We start from the raw sequence: 19985 nt of genomic DNA on the forward strand, positions 1-19985 counted from the left end.
AGATTGGCAGAGGCCCTGGGGGTTTTTCACCTTCCTCTGCAGCATGGGACATGGGTCACTTGCTGGAGGATTCTCTGCATCTTGAAGTCTTTAAACCATGATTTGAGGTCTTCAATAGCTCAGACATAGGTGATAGGTCTATTGCAGGAGTGGGTGGGTGAGATTCGGTGGCCTGCATTGTGCAGGAGGTCAGACTAGATGATCATAATTGTCCCTTCTGACCTTAATATCTATAAGTCTATGAGGGTGAGCTTCTTCTCCCTACCTGCTCTCTGCAAGCCTGATTCAATGTCCACTTAAGTCAATAGGTACCTTTTCACTGACTTAAATAGGCTTTCAATTAGGCCTCATATTCCTGCTCGGAGGAGCTTCTAGTTAATCTCTTCACTATTTTAGTGTTGGAAACCTACACCTATTCATGTTATACATCTTTGCTTTTCCAGCCAACCCTCCCCTATCAAAAAAAAAAAAGTTTTGCTTCCTCAGCAAGGCCAACAAAACAAAATTGGAGCTTGTAAAACCAAAGTGCAGCAGAGTAAGACTGAGCAGATTCTTGTCAGTTTCATAGCTGTCCACAGGTTTCTAAATGAAACTGACAAGAATCATGTCAATTTCTTTCTGTGGCTTAGAATGTGTGAGCAGAGGAAGCCCTGAAGTTAGTGATTAGGGGGACCCCCTCAAAAAAAAAGGTGGAGGAAGGAGCCGAAGGGCACAGCCACCACACTTACTCCAAAATTGCAGGAGCCAGGATGCTAAAAAAAGGAGGGGTAAAATAATCCCTACCCACAGTCAAAGCAGTGAGGAGAATCTAGAGTAATGAAAATTATTTTGTGTGGGGAAGTGGGAGAAGAAAAAAAAAATATAGGGGATGAGAGAGAAAGGGAAAGTAGTTGCAGAAAAGAGTACATTCTGGCGTTGTACATACCTATTATTGACACTCATCCTGAGGGCCTGTACAGTGGATTTGACACACAGCAGTAATGTGACACCTTAATCCAGGATGATAAAACCCTTACATCAAGTAATCATGTATTCCATTTGTGTGTGACATTATGATAGATAGACAGATAGATATACATACATACACACACACACCATGTGGACGGAATGGAGAGAGGAAGAGTCACCTTACTTGTTTCTTTCCACTTGCTATATTTGAAACACAGCCAAGTAAAATATCAGCGTTTTTCAAATGGAACAACTATTCTAGGACAGATTGAGTCTCAACAGATTTCAAACAAAGCCCTTAGGGAGAAGAAGAACCTTTCAACTCTTTCCTCACCCTCCCCACTAACCTAGTGGAACAAAAGTGAAGGGAAAGTGTCCCATATTCACTGCCATTAAACTATCTCATAAGCAGGTGCTTGCCAGTCCCTCTAGCATTTCTTACTCCAGTTTGAGGGAGAGCAAGTTAAGATGGGCAGTGTTATTTTTCCCCCCATAGAATCAAACAATTTTTGCCCCATTCAAGAAAAACAGAATGAATTTAGGATGAGTGGTCAGCCTCAGCCTTAAGTCTTCATGGCTTTATTTACTCTGATTTTTTAAGTTATTTTGGTAACTGTAAAAACACACTACACAGAAAGAGGAAAACGAGAAGAAAATCAGCTTACATAGAAAACAATGCATTTGCAACTATGCCAAGACAAGACTACATAACATGATACGGTAATGTAATGAATGCTCTCATGCTAAAGTATTTCTAGATTTAGATTAATAATAAATTGTTCACATTCCATCCACTCTCCCACACATCCCCAATAAGCACCACCCAACTCTAAAGCCTGAATTGCAGACACTATTCTTCCTGGAAAAAGTTCTCTGAGACCACAAGCTTTTCTACTTTCTTTCTATACCTACACTCACCAAGCAGACACAAGGAACACTGCACCCTCAGAGTTCAGCATACTGTCTCTGCAGCACTCCTCTATTTTTTCTAGTGCAGGGGGGGAAATTCTTGATTCACTGAGTCCATGTTCCAAGTACATATTGGGTTAGTGTTTAGATCACTCATAGCAACTTGGCAAGTTTCAACTTAGTACCCAACCCTGGATGTTACAAAACCACAGCAAATTAATAGAATCGACAGGATCAGCTCAAGAGAGCAAGGAGTGGAACAGCCAGGCTCTGCAAACTAGCATGGAGATGTACTGGCAAATTGTCCATGGAAGTTTAGGACCAGAACAACGCAGGATACTATAGGTCAAGACTGTGGTCCAACAGGAGAGCTGCGAGGGAACCCAGGACTAGGAGAGCAAGGGGTACTGCAGTTTAGGGTTGAGAAAAGTCAGCTAAGTTGTACACAGCCATTCAAGATGTCAAAAGTAGGGAATGTTGTGCTCGTTCTTCACAGTAGCAACACTGTTTAAGAGGGATATGTACACAGCCCATGGTTTAGATTCTGCTTAGCTCCCCATATAATTAACTCTTTACTTCATAAAATCATTATATAAAAGTTCTCTTGAAAAGGGATATCAAAACAAAACCGTTCTAAAATATTTTAGATCGTTTTAAGCCATATTTACCAAAGTATTACAAAAAAGTCCACATCTAAAACAGTAAAATTTTCAAAAAGACTTAAATCCAACATGGAATAATTGTGATTAAAATACTGCCATTGATGACAGCTTGACGACTTGAATGAGAAGAGATGGTTGATTTCAATTCAGTAACTACTTGTGGATAAAGTCTACTTCACAAAAGCCACTACTGCAACTGGAAGTAGTCAGCAGTCTACTTAGATCCTTGCATGGCCCCTAACATTTCAGCGTTAGAAAAGGCCAAACATAGGACTAAACAGCATAAAAATAAATCCTCTCATGATCAGGTCAGAAGCACAATGGTGCTGGAGAAACTAGCACTGCCGACTCTGTTAGGTGATGGTGGTGGAAAGCCAGGGTTGTTTTGTTTACCTAAAAGCTTTCATGCTCAAACTCTTAGTCCAGTGCCTTTCATAAGCATCAAGTTTACTTGAACTAGTTTAAAGATTTTTTCTAAAATATACATTCCAATTAAAAAGCCACCCTAGAGATATGCATGAGCCAGCTATAAATGCCTAGATATACCCAACCCAACAGTCTCACATTATAGGGAAATCAAGCAAGCAGTATGAAACCCTTTGAGGCGATTACATATTATACCCTCATTTCAGATAGTAACTTTCAAGCTGCAACAGGAGCAACAGGAATTGTGCAGTACAAATTCTACGAAGTGGCCCTCCAAGAAGAGCACCCATTGTCATTTAGTTCTGCAAGGGCTTTAGTTAAAGATGACCTGCGAAGGAAAAAAATAATAGGACCATGCACTGCTTTTCTTTTTAATAATGTATAAAGGCATGAAAGGACACATGAAAAGATTTGTTTCTGCTTTAGGGAAAAAAAACAGGTCTTACCCATCCCTGTTTTTCTTGAAGACTATAGATATCTGGAGAACTAACAGAACCAAGACATCATGAGTGAAATTGAATTAACCGATGATGTTACTTTTAAATAGATTAAACAAACCTGAACATCCTTTCAAAGAGCTGGAAGAAAAGTTATGTAAGGACATCTTCACCTAGCCAATGAAGGGCTGAGACAGCTCCCCACACACATAAGACCTCCAATGAGTACACCATCAGAGGTAAAACTTGACATTACTAATAATCCTTAGCTAAAATTTATTTTAAACCCTGCTTACAAACACCCTGCAGGCTTTCTTTATGTATCAAAGCACCAAGAAAAGCACAAACCTAATTACTTTTCTGGTTTTTAGGTCACCTTAAAAAGAATCTCTCTTCAGATGCTCCATTGCAGGGGACTGGTCTCTTCGCATTGGGGACTTTCCTTTATAATCTGCCCAGGGACCATAAAGGTTCATTTAAGGGCAGGTTTTAGCACAAACAAAGGTCCCATCATTCCTAAAGCCCCTGGAACCTGATTTAAAGATCAAAGTCCAAATTTACATTTTGTCAAACAGAGACTTAACTTTTTCTACCAGAGAAATAAATGCAATGGGGCACTATCAGGATGTATAAGCAGCCAGTTGGGAAGAACCTAACTTGTCAGAATATCCAAAGGTTTCTCACAGATACCTGAGTCTGAGAGTACAGCAGGTACACAAGGCTACCAGATTCTCCAAGATCACATGGAAGAGTGCTGGCACCCAAACATCATCCTCACCTACTGGGATTATACAGCTGCGAGTCACACACTCTGATCTAAGCGATGGTATCATAATACTATTCAGAAGTAACATCAGATTTGCAAATCATTGCCATGGGTAAACAAGTGATCCATTTTCTGAAGGCCTGGAGTTTACTGAAATGGTTGAATGCTATTCTGCTTTCCTCAGACCATTAACAAAAGTTTATCAATCAAGGAATATATGACTAGCCTGCCAGCCAAACACCCTCTTCTCATCACAGTCCCTTCTACAGAGCAACAGGGCTGTCACTGCCCCTCTTTTGTCATGTCAAGTGACCTTACTGAGAAGATACAGCAGACAAAAATACAGATACATATAATCCAAGTTGTGTTAGAAAAATATGAAAACCCATTTAAGGTGCTGGGTTCAGAGAACTCTTCAACCAAAAAAAAGGTCGGTGCAATAAGCTTTTTAATAAACTGAAAAATTCAAAACCACTCTTTAAAAAAAACCCCAAAAACCTGTGATGGTGAAAGGTGCCATATTGAAAGTCCCCAAAAGAAAACAGCTTCTCTCACACAAGGCCCAGATGATGCATCAGAACCCGAACTTGAAAGGAGTTCAGCCTCCATTATCCCACTCAGTCTTGACTGAGACTGGCCAAAAGATCTGACTGCGGTGCGGGCACCTGCCCACTAGGAAATGTACTAAGAACCACTAATTCATTACAAAAAGAAAAGGAGGACTTGTGGCACCTTAGAGACTAACACATTTTTCACTTGTTGAGTCTTTAAGGTGCCACAAGTCCCCCTTTTCTTTTTGAGGATACAGACTAACACGGCTGCTACTCTGAAATAATTCATTACAGTTATCCACTGATGAGTCAGCAGATTGTAACGTTTCAATTGCTAAGGATATGAGCATACCATTCCCAAATCTCTAAGCCCCCAACCTCTTTTTAAATAAAAGAGCAAGTAACGACACATCAGAAAAAGAGCAAGGGTGTGGCCTAGTCAAACTGCCCTCCCGCCCCCATCATACTGGAAGGGTTGTCATGTTGAGGGCTAAAGATGAGGCCAGTTCATAGGCACTGACTCCGTGGGTGCTCCAGCCCTGGAGCACCCACAGAAAAAAAAAAAGTTACAGGGTGCTTAGCACCGACAGGCAGCGAAGCTCCCCGCTAGAGTCTCCCACCAGCCCCACTGATCAACTCCTCCCCCTCCCTTCCAGTGCCTCCTGCATGTTGCAGAACAGCTGTTCCACAGCATGCAGGAGGCACTGGAAGGGAGGGGGAGGAGAGGGACAGGGTGTGCTTGGGGGAGGGACTGAGCAGGGCTGGGAAGTGGCAGGGTGGGAGCTTGACGGAAGGGGGCTGGGCCTGTGGCAGAGCAGGGGGTTAAGCATCCCCCCGGGGCCTACAGGAATCATAGAATATCAGGGTTGGAAGGGACCTCAGGAGGTCATCTAGTCCAACCCCCTGCTCAAAGCAGGACCAATCCCTAATTTTTGCCCCAGATCCCTCTCAAAGATTGAACTCACAACCCTGGGTTTAGCAAGCCAATGCTCAAACCACTGAGCTATCCCTCCCCCCGGAAGGAAGCCAGTGCCTGTGGGCCAATTTACACTCAAACGTGGCATGACACCAGTGTTGTGCTGAGTATGGAAAAGGATAGAGAACAACCATGAAGGCATGGGGGAAAGCTGCCTGGATGAAAAGTTTCCCCTGACTCTGCCACAATGGATCACTTGTTGATTCACACTGCACCCTTTTACAATCTACAATCCCAATACAATCTACCTACCTAACTTGCACAGTTAACGTTTGCAGTGTTGTAGCAACGTTGGTCCCAGGATATGAAAAAGACAATGTTGGTTGGTGATGAAATATCTTTTATTGGACCAACTTTGTTGATGGAAGCTACATGGTTTTGAGCTACACAAAGGTCTTCTTAAGGTCTGGGAAAGGAAGCAGATCTTCCCCACACCTAAGAAAGAGCTTGGTGTAGCTCAAAACCCTGTAACTTCCACTAACAAAGTTGGTCCAATAAGAGATATCTTCACCTATCTTATCCCTTGCATATTTAATACATTATAACTTTCTCTTTCCCATGGTGGGTAGAGAATAAGGCACTTTCTGTGACAAGAGATCACAGAAGGTGTGTGCTGGGCATGGGGGCTGCAACCACCTCCTTCCCCACCACGCGCTTGTTTAAAGGGGCCACACCACGCAGTACCCGGCAGCCGCACCACTGTAAATACAACTTCTAGCTAAAAGGAGAGGCATCAACACAACACACTCAGGAAGTATGCTCTTCATTCCTCAGAGAAGCCCAGTCCCATTGTTTTGATGAGACCTTGTGAGTGATCCGTTCTAGATTGCCCATCCAGAAGGCAACAAGGTGCTGCTAACTACATGCTTAATGTATTCATAATACAGTCACCCCATCTCCTCTGCTTTGCATATAGTGTGCATCTCTCTCTCTTTTTTAATCATTAACACACACACCCCCTAGCACAACACCACATTCACCCCCACTTCAAACTTCACTAGTCTTAAAACAAATAATTATTGGGGGTCAGAAGGTAAAGAGGCGTGGGACACTTCAATTTTCTCTTTTGAACGAAGAAGCTATTCTACTAAATCTGAAGAGGGTGAGACCAGAAGAACCTTCCTATCTCCTCCCATCCCGCCTCCACCTACCCCCTCCTTCTTCGTCACCCGCCCCGAATCCGAGTCCCTGGGCACCCCTGTTTGTAACCGGGTTTTTATCGTCAGCCAAGGGGAGCGGGGCGGGCCCTACTAACAGCCACTGGGCCGCACGCTGTGAATCATCCCCCCCCGGGCCCCGCCACCGCCCTCCCACGCGCACACGCCCCCTCCCCCACCCCCGGGGCAGGGTCCCCTCGGAGCAACGAGGGGATCCGTTACCTGCGACCCTCCCTCCCCCGCGCGGAGGGGGGAGCGCGGGGCGGGGTCTCTCAGTGGCGCGGGCGGCGGGGCCCCGCTCTAGGCCGGGGGGGGCTCCGCGGCGGCGGCGGTTCGGGGGTTTCTCGCTCCATTCTCCCCTCACACACAGGAAATAACACAGGGTCAGCTGACCCCGCCCAGCCAATGGGGAGGTGGTGGAACAGCGCGCGCCAGCGGGAGCAGCGCGAGGCGGCGGCAGGTCCCGGGCAGGGAGGCAAGGAGGAGGGCGGCGCGTGCGTGCGCGCGCGCGCGCGCTCTCGAGGTGTGTGCTGGGCGTGGGGGCTGCAACCACCTCCCCCCCCCCCCCCGCGCTTGTTTAAAGGGGCCGCGTCACCCAGTACCCGGCGGGCGCACCGCTGGCTCGGGGCAGCTGGTGCCACTTCCCCGCGGGTGAGGGGCTCCAGCAAACGGCGGCTGTAGCGCAGCTCCGCGCCAGGCTCCTCTCTCCAGCTTCCCCACCACCACCCGGTGGCCCCCGGGGCAGAGGCGGCTGGTGCTTTTCACGCTGCGTGCAGCGGCCCCCAATGGACGCCCAGCCCGGGCTCCAGCCCTGCCCTGGGTGGGGGCAGGTGGCTCGGTAGAGAACGAGACGCACGTGGCCCGGCGGCAGCAGCGGCGCTAATCGCTGGGAGCTCCTGGGGGAAACGGGGGTGTGCCGGGCAAGGCTCTGCGGCTGCCCCGCGCACAGAGAAATCAGGGCTAGGAGCAAGCCCGGACCGTCCCATTTCAGCGCCCTGCAAGCAGTTCCCCCGTCCCTGCCTTCCCAAGGCTCTGCTAACGCTCAGGGCTCCCGGGGCCGGGCACAGGCTGGGGCACCATGTGAGAGTGACCTTTTAAGCAGCGTTTACTGGTGCTGGCCTGCTTTACAGGCCCGCAGTAAAGCTCAGGACTGGAGGTTGCTGCAAAGTCTTCCTTAAGCACCGCTCCCAGCGCTAACCCCCAATGAAAAGGGGATGCAGTAAGGCTGGGCTGGGGCCAGGTCTAGGCCCTTCAACTATGTTGCTGCTGCTGCCCCTTTACCTGACAAAAATAACTTCAATTTTCCATTTGTAAGTTGTGCTAAGGTGACATTACTACGGAATTTTTAAAGCTCTGATTTTTCTGAGTCACTTTAGAATCTAATCGATGCTGTTTGGTCTCTTTTTGTACCTCACTCAGCTGGAACATGAAAGCTGGACTACTCACTTCTGTGCATTTTCATTGGAATCAAAAGTGGTCAGTAACATTTTCTAGTGAGGGCATTATACATTAACCCTTAAATTTTGGCCAAAAGTACAGTGCTCTTTTAAGGAGCAAGGTACTGCAGAGCAACACTGCAGTACAGTAGTACAGCTGTAGAGAGCCCAGGAAGCAGCAGGTAGGGTGTAATTCAGATCTAATGTACGCCACCAGACCTGAAAGTGAAGGGGGAAAACTTACATAAAGCCTATCTGCTTTATACATGACTTCAGCCTGTAGTATCAGCTCTTCACTTTCACAAGTGCTATACTATTTTCAGAAACAATTTGAAATAAACAATTTTTAAATGCTCTTGTAATATCCCATACAAATCTTTAATTTAAGGGTGATTAAGTGCACTTCCCCACCTTGAGCAGTAAGTTCAAGGTTTTGTGTGGGTATTTCCTAGTGTACAAAAAATTAGCATACTAGTGTAGGGGACTGAAACATGGAGCTTGGTGGAAGGGCCAGCTGGGAAGCACGGATGCAAAGCCTGTCAGATAATCATCTTCTCCCTTTAGAATTTGCATGTCAGTGAAGGAAGCTTTGAGACACTCTAGCCTCCTCCATCTGCCACTCATAGCTTTTCATGTGAAAATGCAAAATACTGTCAGGTAGAGAATCTTTAAGTACTCAGCAGAGAAAACTCAATCATTTAAATCTCTCTAGAAGGAGTTTTACAGAGCAAATACGATGGTTTCAGTTAAGTTTCCCCAAGCCCTGCTCACAAGACCCTCATCCCTTGTTGTAGGCCTTACTCTGGAAGTAGACCCTTGCTTATAGCTCAGCCAGTAAAAATTTCAAAATTACACTGTACAATGCATTCTCTGTCAAAAGTGATTATAGGTGAGACTGGGGCCTAGATGAGACAGGCTGAAGTGCAGTCTAAGTAAGACTGAAGTTGTGGCAATAGATTGGGGGAGGCAACCAGAAAATATATCTACCCCACTTTATTGATTATAAGTGCCTACCATTTGTCACTCAATTTAGCAATTTGGGGGGTGTTACTGAATCCACAGCTGCTGTTAGACCACCCTGTATATGGTAGGAAGAATTAGATTTTTATTAGTCAAAGTCAATTTAACTGTACACATACACAAACTGATGTAAATTTTTATTATTAATGGAAATATTTTTTCCAGGCAGGTGAAGTAAGAAAAATGCAGCTTGAGAACTTACTGGAGTTGGATTTAAGGATATTTACTTTGTATGTTTTGACATGTGATGTTGACAATTTGTGATTTAACAGTTATAAATCTTTAACTTTTTGAATCTCAACATGTACTGTCATTAAAAATTGTCTGCCTCCCGCCCCCAAAATTTCCTGCAACAGTGAAAATTTAAATAGGGGAAAAAATAATAAGAAATGCTTAAATACAAACTGATATTATCCATCAAAATTATATAAAAAATAAAAATCTATTCTCCCATGCCTAATCATATAGCAAAAGTTTCTGGTAAGGTGTCTTCTCCCACAATCTTTGACTTGTCAGGAGCATGCAACTGTTCCTTTCTGATGCAAACCTTCTGCTGTGATCTATGATGCCTTATCTCCCTCAGATTAAATTGCTGCAATGCTCTCTACATGAACTACCTGGAAACTGCAGTTTGTTCAGAAGGCAGGAGCCATCTTATGAAACAGAATCTCTCCAAAAACACATTACACCAGTGCTCTGATCTGCATTAGTTACCTATTGGTTTCTAGATACAGTTTAATGACTTCACCTATAAACCCCTGAATGGTTTGCAAAAAAATGCCATGAGAAATGCCTCTCTCCCAGTGATACTGCCACAAGGGTGGTTAGTTGAGGTGCTCAAGCTGGAGTTCCTGTGATACAGCTTCTGGCAGTGTGTTCACCATGAGGAACCCTCCACTTTGGAACCTACCTTTCCCTGGTATGATATAGCCCAAATCTTGTTGGCCTTCAGAGGATGCTAAAAAGCTGTTGGAGATGGAAGACCATGATAAGGGCTGTTATCTTGAGGGAGGGGTATTAATGGATTGAGAGTTTAGAGTGGAGGATAGATTTTTTTTTTTTGTATAGATATTAAAATACATAAAATACAAAGCTATTTATAGGCCATGATGTTTAAGATAACTTTCTATTTAGGCTGATTTCTTGTAAAAATTAATGTACGTATGGTGTGCATATTTTTGATTTATGAACATATAAACAATCTATAATCTTCTAAAAAATCAGGAATTTCTTGGTTAAAGATGCAAAAAAAGTTAGACTGAAAAAAATAATTAGGAACATATGATACTGCACTAGGGGACCACTGGTCTGATTCCACATGGAAATTCCTCTCTCCAGCAATGGCCATTACCAGATGCGTCAAAAGAAACAAGGAGGAGTAATTTTTAAACGTTTGCAACTCAAACTAATCAACACATTTACTTATTCTTATAAAATTCATTTTGGGCTTAAAAAGAGTATGTGCTTAGTAAATTTGGGGATGATGTACCATAGTCTGAGAACTGGTGACATAGTGTATGTACAACTGGTGATAACTAGGTTGGTTTATAGTAAAGTATTAGAATAAGTATCCGTTGTAATTATGCTAATTAAAGCTACCAAGGTGATATGGCAAGTACTTTTGAGTTTTAGACGTGGTATGCTAAGTCCAAGAACTACTGACACTATGCTGCTCATCCATGAGAGATTTCATAACAAGTGTCAAAGCCTCATTTATCATATCAGCAGGTTGTTTCTGCTAAAATAATCAGCAAGTAAGTAGTTAACAACATTGACTTCTAAATGGTGATCTTTAGGTTTCAGAGTTAACGATCCTATTGAGCTGAATGGGGCAGTTCACTCCTCAGTGATATTATTTTAGGTTGTCTGAACACTCAGGAAGACAACCATGCATCAATTTACATTTGATTGATGTGTATAAAGTTTTTCTTCACAACTGAGGGCTACAATTCTTTTTCTTTAGAGGAAAGAAATCTTAGATTCTGCAGAATCCACTGAATGACAACCATTGGACTACAATAATTTCAACATAGAAATAATTATGGCTAATAGAACTAATTAAAAATTAAACCCATTAAGACACTTAGGCCCCAGTCCTATAATCAGATCCATGTGGCTGAAACCCTATACCTGTGCAGATCTAACTGCAGGATCAAGGCCATAAGTAACCATCTATACTTGAAGCGAGTCACTTTTCAAAGTTTAAAAAAAAAAAAGAGAGAGAGAGAGATTTGTTAGGTATAGCCAAAAAGAAATTCTTAAGGGGCCATCTTAAAATTAATATAACAAACTAATCAACAGATGTGCTTGTAAATTCTCAGAAAATTCATTCTGTACTCCAACAATAAGTGCTGTACATAGAGAGGATATACTATATTATTCATACATAAGAAAGACCTAAGTACCTGCTTTTAGTGCAAATGTCTACACAACCTCAACTATAGACACACAATGGCATCTCCCGTTCCCTCCATTTATTACCCTCCAAAACCTGCTTCTTTCTCCATACATTCCTTTTTCCTCATCCCCATCAGGAAGCCTCAGTTTGAGAATACTTGTATATAAATGAGGGTGGGATGAGAGGCAACGTGACAGCTAACATTTGAACCCTTTAGCATGGAGACTCAAAGAATCCTGGGAAAAGTAAAGGCATTTAAGTAGTCACTGAAAGCTCAAGTAAATTTCTCCCTGCTTCTGCAGCCATCAAAGTTCACAGGTTAAATAGCACTGGTCACTTTAGTATTCTCAGGTTCCATCTGCTACTTCAGTATCAGGTTTACCCTACAAATCCCATTCCTGTCTCTCACAGGACACAAGTTCTCATGGGGATTTGAAAATTCCCTCTGACCCTGAGAGGACTGACAACTGCAGATGAGATAGTCTCCTTTAGACATGGAGGTCACCAATTCTGATCTAGCCATGGGTCAGAAGTTACTCAGTCATGACCACACTCCAGTAACATATATTAAGAGTTGGGGGGGGGGGGTGTCACAACCACATGCAAAAGTCATGGGTATCCATCTATAGGGAGAAAAAGGATAGAAACAATGGTGTCTAACACATTTGTACCTTAAAAGGTGGCTGTGCCAGATCATGGCTGAGGTGCACAGGGTGGGGATATTGTCTTTCCTGGGCCTTTTCTGTACCTAGAGTACATCAGTGTCCAGGTGCTGCCAATTCAGCATCAAAATCAGCCTCTTAAAGGATTCATTTTATAAAAATATCACTAACTACTCTCAGCAACTCCCTCTGTCTGTGGACTGGAAGACATCAGACCACACAGGTGTTTCTAAGGGGGAGAGGATTTCTGAAGGTGGTTGGTGAGATTCTTTGAGGTGGAGTTTTTAGAGAAAAAGTTTGACGCTGAAAAGTGCTGAACTGGCAGCACCTGGCAGGCTGATGTTATTCCACACAGAGACCGGAGCATACAGATTTCTCCCAGGCACATACACTGCATTCCCTCTCCAAAATAGCATCTTTATCCCATCAAATTATTTCCCCTTTCACTCTATACTATGCAGCATACACACTCTTGATGTTACTGGTACAACTTTTATCTATAGCACTTAGATGCTATGGGGATGGGCACGGGCACCAGAGAAAAAACTAGATATTAATACAAAAGAGGCCAGCAAGATTAGTCACGTATAGACCACACTACCGTGGACTGAAACACTAGTTGTGAGACAGCTAATTCTTTAGGCAAATTCAAAGCAACAGCAGTTTGTCTGTCTTGAAGTGAGACAAACATCAGTATGGCTGCATTCATTAGTATTTTCTAGCACTATTCCCATTTCTTCCTTCTACTCTTTTTACAGTGATTCAACTAAAAAGTCTTACATCTGACCACTGGTGGGAGGGGCAGTATTCAATCTCTCTCAGGACTCTGTGGTAAGAGCCTGGAGGGCTCCTCCCTCATTAATTCACTGGCATTAGACTCCCTAAAAGATACTAGTCAAAAAGTCTAGCTTCTTCGTGGAAATATTTTATGTAGAGCAGACAGTCTCAACCTGGTGGTCATGACTTGGTCCACCACTTGGAAATGGCTCTCCTTCAGACACCAGGGGCACCACCATAAGCCACAGTGCTGAGGCCTGCAGTCCAATTGCTGCAATATCAAATCAGCCAGAGTGAAGAATTCTGGGGCATACCTAAGGAGAAGCCGATACAAGTGGCTGAATGTGGGTGTCATGAGAGGAAAAAAAGTCAAAAACTGAAATATAGAAGAGAATTCTGCTTCTCTCGCTTTATATTTCAATACTCCTCTCACCCCATCTCTCTTTTACAAGGAACTAGCATATGAAAATAAGATTTTTTTCCCCCTTCAGATCTGTTCAGCTTCTGCTGCTTATTCCCTTCACTTCTTGTCAGAAACCTCCATTTGCAATATCAGAATTCGGTTGCTGTGGAAGTGGTTTTGATGTCGCAGACAAAGGAATCTGACTCTAGGAAGAGGAGCTGAACTTTTGAGGGAAAATTATCCCATATCCATGAAGATGTTTTAAGTGTGTGAATTTAAAATACTAAGCCATACAAAATTTATGGCTCACTGGCAAGACATTCTCCAGCGAGGCAGAAGAGACCATTATATCAATAAATCCTCATTATCTGAATCACTAAACATATCAAAATAGTAAAAGAAGAAAATATTAGAACCACCACCCATCTCTTAAAACAGTCTTATGAAAACCAACTCTGCCTTGCCAGAACACATTTTATAGAAGGGGATTTTAAAATGTGTTTGCCTTTAACAGGGGTTTTCTTTGTTGTTGTTTTTCTGCCCACAGGGGAGTGGGAATTTCCAGACTTGACAGGATCTCCCCATTTTTAAATCCCCATAACATAGGATCTCAAATTTTAGAGACAGTGGAGATTAGATTCCTACTTCCATTCCCCCACTGGTTTCTTCGCACATGTATGCAAGAGTTGTTTTGAATATCAGATGATCAAAAACTTCTTTGGGGGTATTTTTTCTGTTAGAAGGTGTAGGGTTGGTTCTCCACGTCACTGATCTCTTAGTATATAACAGACTCCCCACTTCTATGTAATTACAGAAGTTTAGGTACATTACAAAGCATCTGAGACAGGCTTATGGCAGGAGGTGGAGGGTAAGCAAGGTGGATTGGACTGGACCAGGACTGTTGGATGCTGAAGGTATTCTTGGCTTGTCTGGTAAGAGGCCCGTACTTATGCCTGGTCTGAAGGACTATTTAGATATACAATAAATCTCAGGAACCTCCAGGGACAGAAACTAATGTTACACACCAATGAATTGCAGTTTTGTTATGACATATAGCAGGATTTTATAGCTCTGGTGACTCATGAAACACTGGACCCCACCTCCCCTCCTGCCCCAAATCATCATATTCTGATTTCCCTTATGCCTTATCTTCCCCCACCCTTCACAAGAAACCGCAAATCCAACAACTTCCAATTCAACTGATTTTAATATCTGCTATATCAAGAACTGCAAGGGCTAGAAACAATGCAGTATTGAAGCCACTAATCTCAACTTTCAAAAACCATTAATCCCTGACTCTAAGAGTTTAGCAACAAAGTCTTCTAAGATTGTGCTGGAACTGAAGTAGGAACATGGAGCAACAGTAATCAGAATGACCTGATTTTAAAATATGAGTATTACCTACTGTCCTAGAAGCATTACCTACACATAGATCAGAGTCCCAGGCTGTTAGTAACATCCTGGGCAGTTCCTACTTCCAGGTTCAAGAGGATCTACAAACAGTCCAATTAAGTTAACTGAACTTAATTTTTAAGATAATAAATCTTTGCTTCTATAGGCCATTACTGTTTCTCTTGGAGATGAAAATAGGAATTCATTTTTCTAGGTGCATGGGACTCTAATGACCCAGCAAAGTTTGAGAGAAGAGGTAGTCACAGCTGAGGGACAAATATTTAACTTTTCTTTCAAGGTTTATGAAACCATTAGATTTTGTCTACAGGGAAAATGTTGGGTTTCTTGTTTGTTTTTAAATTGCCAGTACTGCCGTCTTTGTCAAGGTTCTGAATGTTGAGCCCCGGGGGGTCTTTCCATCTCATGCATCTTCACCAGTAAAAGAGGTGCTACAGTTCAAATTAAGCCCTCAGTGAGTTTGCACAGGTCTTAGCCAAGTTTAAGGTCCAGAATTCCATTCTTGCCAGGATAGAAAAAAAAAAACACTGCAGCACAAATGATTTAATGACCAGTGATCAGAAATAATAAGAATTCAGTCCTAGGAACAACCACCAGCACCACTGACCTGAACCCAGTACTCACACTCATTAGATAGATAGATACACACACACATATACACATACATACATATATATACACATACATACATACGGACCTGACCTTTGTGCAGGTCAGAGTAGGGAGAAAGCATGTATCATCCCTCGAGGATGATATAGGTGACAAATCTGAGGAACTGTCCCAGATTGAGGTGTCATTAAAGGAAGTTTTGGAACAAATTGAAAAACTAAACAGTAATAAGTCACCAGGAACAGATTGTATTCACCCAAGAGTTCTGAAGGAACTCAAATGTGAAATCGCAGAACTACTAACTGTAGTCTGTAACCTATCATTTAAATCAGCTTCTGTACCAAATGACTGGAGGACAGCTAATGCACGGGTGGCCAACCTGTGGCTCTTTAGAAGTTAATATGCAGCTCCTTGGATAGGCACCGACTCCGCGGCTGGACTTACAGGTGCCAACTTTCCAATGTGCCAGGGGGTGCTCACTGCTCAACCCTTGGCTCTGCCACATGCCCTGCCCCCAGTCCACCCCTTCCCGCCCCCTCCTGTGAGCCTGCCATGCCTTCGCTCCTCCCCCTCCCCCCAGCCTCCTGCATGCCACAAAACAGCTGATCGGGAGATGCAGGGAGAGAGGGGGAGGTGCTGATTGGTGGGGCTGCCGGTGGCTGGGAGGCGCTGGGAGCCAGAGTAGTGGGGGAGAGCTGATGGGGGGCTGCTGACATATTACTGTGGCTCTTTGGCAATGTACATTGATAATTTCTGGCTCCTTTTCAGGTTCAGGTTGGCCACCCCTGAGCTAATGTGACGCCAATTTTTAAAAAGGGCTTCAGAGGCGATCCTGGCAATTACAGGCAGGTAAGCCTAACTTCAGTACCGGGCAAACTGGTTGAAACTATAGTAAAGAACAAAACTGTCAGACACATAGATGAACATAATTTGTTGGGGAAGAGTCAACATGGTTTTAGTAAAGGGAAATCATGCCTCACCAATCTACTAGAATTCTTTGACGGGATTAACAAGCATGTGGACAAGGGGATCCAGTGGATACAGTGTACTTAGATTTTCAGAAAGCCTTTGACAAGGTCCCTCACTAAAGGCTTTTAAGCAAAGTAAGCTGTCATGGAGTGAGAGGCACGGTCCTCTCATGGATTGGTAACTGTTTAAAAGATAGGAAACAAAGGGTAGGAATAAATTATCAGTTTTCAGAATGGAGAGAGGTAAATAGTGGTGTCCCCCAGGGGTCTGTATGGGGACAAGTCCTATTCAACATATTCATAAATGATCTGGAAAAGGGGGTAAACCGTAAGGTGGCAAAAATTGCAGATGATACAAGATTACTCTAGATAGTTAAGACCCAGGCAGAGTGCGAAGAGCTACAAAAGGATCTCTCAAAACTAGGTGACTGGGTAACAAAATGACAGATGAAATTCAACGTTGATAAATGCAAAGTAATGCACATTGGAAAACATAATCCCAACTATACGTATAAAATGATGGGGTCTAAATTAGCTGTTACCACTCAAGAAAGATCTTGGAGTCATTGTGGATAGTTCTCTGAAAACATCCATTCAATGTGCAGCAGCAGTCAAAAAAGCTAATAGAATGTTGGGAATCATTAGGAAAGGTATATATAATAAGACAGAAAATATCATATTGCCTCTATATAAATCCATGGTACGCCCACATCTTGAATACGGCGTGCAGATGTGGTCGTCCCATCTCAAAAAAGCTATACTGGAATTGGAAAAGGTTCAGAAAAGGTCAACAAAAATTATTAGGGGTATGGAATGGCTTCCATAAGAGGAGAGATTAAGGAGATTGGGACTTTTCAGCTTGGACAAGAGACTACTAAGGGGTAATATGGTTGAGAGCTACAAAATCATAACTGGTGTGGAGACAGTAAATAAGGAAGTGTTATTTACTCCTTCTCATAACACAAGAATTAGGGGTCACCAAATGAAATTAATAAATAGACAGCAGGTTTAAAACAAACAAAAGGAAGTATTTTTTCACACAACACACAGTCAACCTGTGGAACTTCTTGCCAGAGGATTTTGTGAAGGCCAAGACTATAATTGGGTTCAAAAAAGAACTAGATAAATTCATGGAGGATAGGGGTCCATCAATGGCTCTTAGCCAGGATGGGCAGGGATGGTGTCCCTAGCTTCTGTTTGCCAGAGGCTGGGAATGTGTGACAGGGAATGGATTCACTTGATGATTACCTCTTCTATTCATTTCCTCTGGGGCACCTCACATTGGCCACTGTTGGAAGACAGGATACTGGGCTAGATGGGCCTTTGTTCTGACCCAGTATGGCCGTTCTTATGAGGAGGCATATTCCCAAGGACGATGCTTATAAGACAGAATTCTAGCTCGTGATGCAGCCATTCAGTCCACCAGTGGGGAAAAAGAACGGCGGGAGGGATTGCTCTTTCCAGATGATGGCTCTGCTTCACAACTTTTATGATAAAATTCATTCATTCATTGAGGTGATCAAGGTTCTGTCTTGCTCTGCTAACATTTCTAAAAAGAGGTAGTGACCACCTCAGAATTAGCTAGCATTGTATCTCGAGAAAAGGATGTTTTTCATGCCTAAGTCTTTTTCTTCAGGATTGAAGGGACGGGGGAGAGGGGGGAAATGGGTGATGGTGGTGGCAGCAGCAGCAGCAGCAGCAAGAGAGCCTCTCATAATAAGGGGGGGGGGGGGGGGGAATCTATTCAGTTTCCCTTTACCAGCCACTGGAGGCTCTCCAGGGGATTCAGGCATCTTCTGCCCAGGGCTCTCTCTTGCTCTCAGAAAGATCCTTGCATGTGCTCCCTGATTACTTCCCCTCCTCAGAGAGGGAAAATCCCTTACCTCAAATGCTTTTAGCCTCTTGTTGAGATCTTCTGCCCAGCTGGAGCCTGCCTCCTTCTCTCACAGCAGTGTATGAATGTGGCAGAAGACACCTGGCAACCTTCCTTTGCTTAGAAAAGGGATCGAATCCTCTGCCCTTCCAATATGGGATAGGGGTAACTCCTGGGTACAATATTGAGGAATGTCTGTCAGCATACTGAAGGGAATTCATAGAAAAGCAAAAGAGTGGTGGAAGCCTCATGACTTCAGTCATTTGAAACAGGTCTGGACAACGCCCAGAGGAATATACGGGAGGGAACAATCCTGCACTAGCCAAAGGAGAGGACAAGGTTTAAGCTCTTTTCCAGATCTAATCTCTGCTAAATCACATCCTCAAATATTCTCTTCCCTCAAATCACATTGTGGCTCCACACACAGATTACAGCAGATACACTACTCAGCCCCACCTAGATTTTGCCACGCATTGGTTTTCTGTCGCACCTGTCTTCTGTCGTTTAGGATAAACAGCAGAAATGAGGGAGCTGTGGATTTCCTGGGGGAGTGATGGGTCATTTGACTTCATTCTCTGAGGGGTGAGGTAGGATTCCAGGCTCCACTTCTGAGTTAATAACTGGTCATGGCTCAGAGGAACCAACACAACACTCAGATAGCAAAAGTGTTTTTACAAACTAACAAATCTTCACAACTCCCCTGAGAGGCCAGTAACACCCTTTTAATGCCAGGGAAAGGAGCAGAGATGGAAAGACATACGAGGGGTTATATCAGCATCCCAGAGTGGGGAAGAGAAGATGAAATTTAGTTATGCAGAGGGGGCAATGCAATAGCTTTTCATCACTGAAGACCTGGATTCAAATCCTGTCTCCGATCACCACTGAAGTTACATTAGCACAGAGATTCTCAAACTGTGGGTCGCAGAGCCTTTCCTAAACGTCTGCAGAATTACATATTTTCAGAACTATGCAGTAGGTGCATCTCTTCTGATAATCCAGCTGTCTGTTTAGACTGCAAGAATGCTCCACAATTAATTATACATCTCTGCTCAAAAGACCAAGTCTGTAAGTGCAAGGGGGTGCTGTTCATCAAGACTCAGATGTACTGGCAGAGGTGCATGAGGGTCCAGCTGTAAAAAAGCACGGGGTGCTGTAGGTCATCAGGACTGAAGCACACTGGGGACCAGAAAATGGAATAGCAGGGATGCTGCAGACTGTCAGGACGAGATTAACACAGCTCTGCCGATCAGGGTATAGGAATGGAATAGCAGAAATGCTGCTGGTCATCAGAATGAGGTGCTGTGGTAGAGAGGAGCTTGCATAGCACCTTCATGCACCTTCTGTCTCCAGCGCTTCGTTTTAAAAATAGAACAAAAACACTACATCACTGTCAATAAGAGTCCAGTTGAATGTGAGTCAGTGCAGGGTCATTTTTAGCCAGATACCCTTCTCTGCTGATTTCCTTGGAAGTCCCTTTTCCCTTGAGTGTGTATTTAATAAATAAAGAAACAACGCAATGTCATAAAGCTTTTCACTGTCACTCTCTCCCCATCCTTCCTCCTCCAGACACAGAGACTAACACAAAATGACGGCTTCC

At 43.6% G+C, this 19985-nt stretch overlaps 1 protein-coding gene and 1 long non-coding RNA gene across 6 annotated transcripts in view; one reads left to right on the forward strand and one right to left on the reverse strand.

Annotated features, from left to right (window-relative positions):
• The window catches only part of TCF20 (transcription factor 20), a 213326-nt gene that overhangs the window by 100628 nt on the left and 92713 nt on the right, over positions 1 to 19985 (reverse strand). For 3 of the 5 annotated variants that reach the window (XM_073327266.2, XM_073327261.2, XM_073327267.2), the window contains exon 1: positions 7055 to 7287. The exons of the other annotated variants lie outside the window; for them this stretch is intronic. The gene's annotated coding sequence lies outside the window, so the exon portion shown is untranslated. Of the gene's footprint in view, positions 1 to 7054; positions 7288 to 19985 lie in introns of those variants that run through there. 5 annotated transcript variants of the gene reach the window in all.
• On the forward strand, positions 7066 to 9622 carry LOC140904908 (uncharacterized). Its single transcript, XR_012156675.2, has 3 exons — positions 7066 to 7355; positions 8252 to 8308; positions 9454 to 9622. It is a non-coding gene; the product is annotated as an uncharacterized LOC140904908 (long non-coding RNA).

Source organism: Lepidochelys kempii, chromosome 1 (genome assembly GCF_965140285.1).
Source record: "Lepidochelys kempii isolate rLepKem1 chromosome 1, rLepKem1.hap1, whole genome shotgun sequence".
NCBI classification, from domain to species: Eukaryota; Metazoa; Chordata; order Testudines; family Cheloniidae; genus Lepidochelys; species Lepidochelys kempii.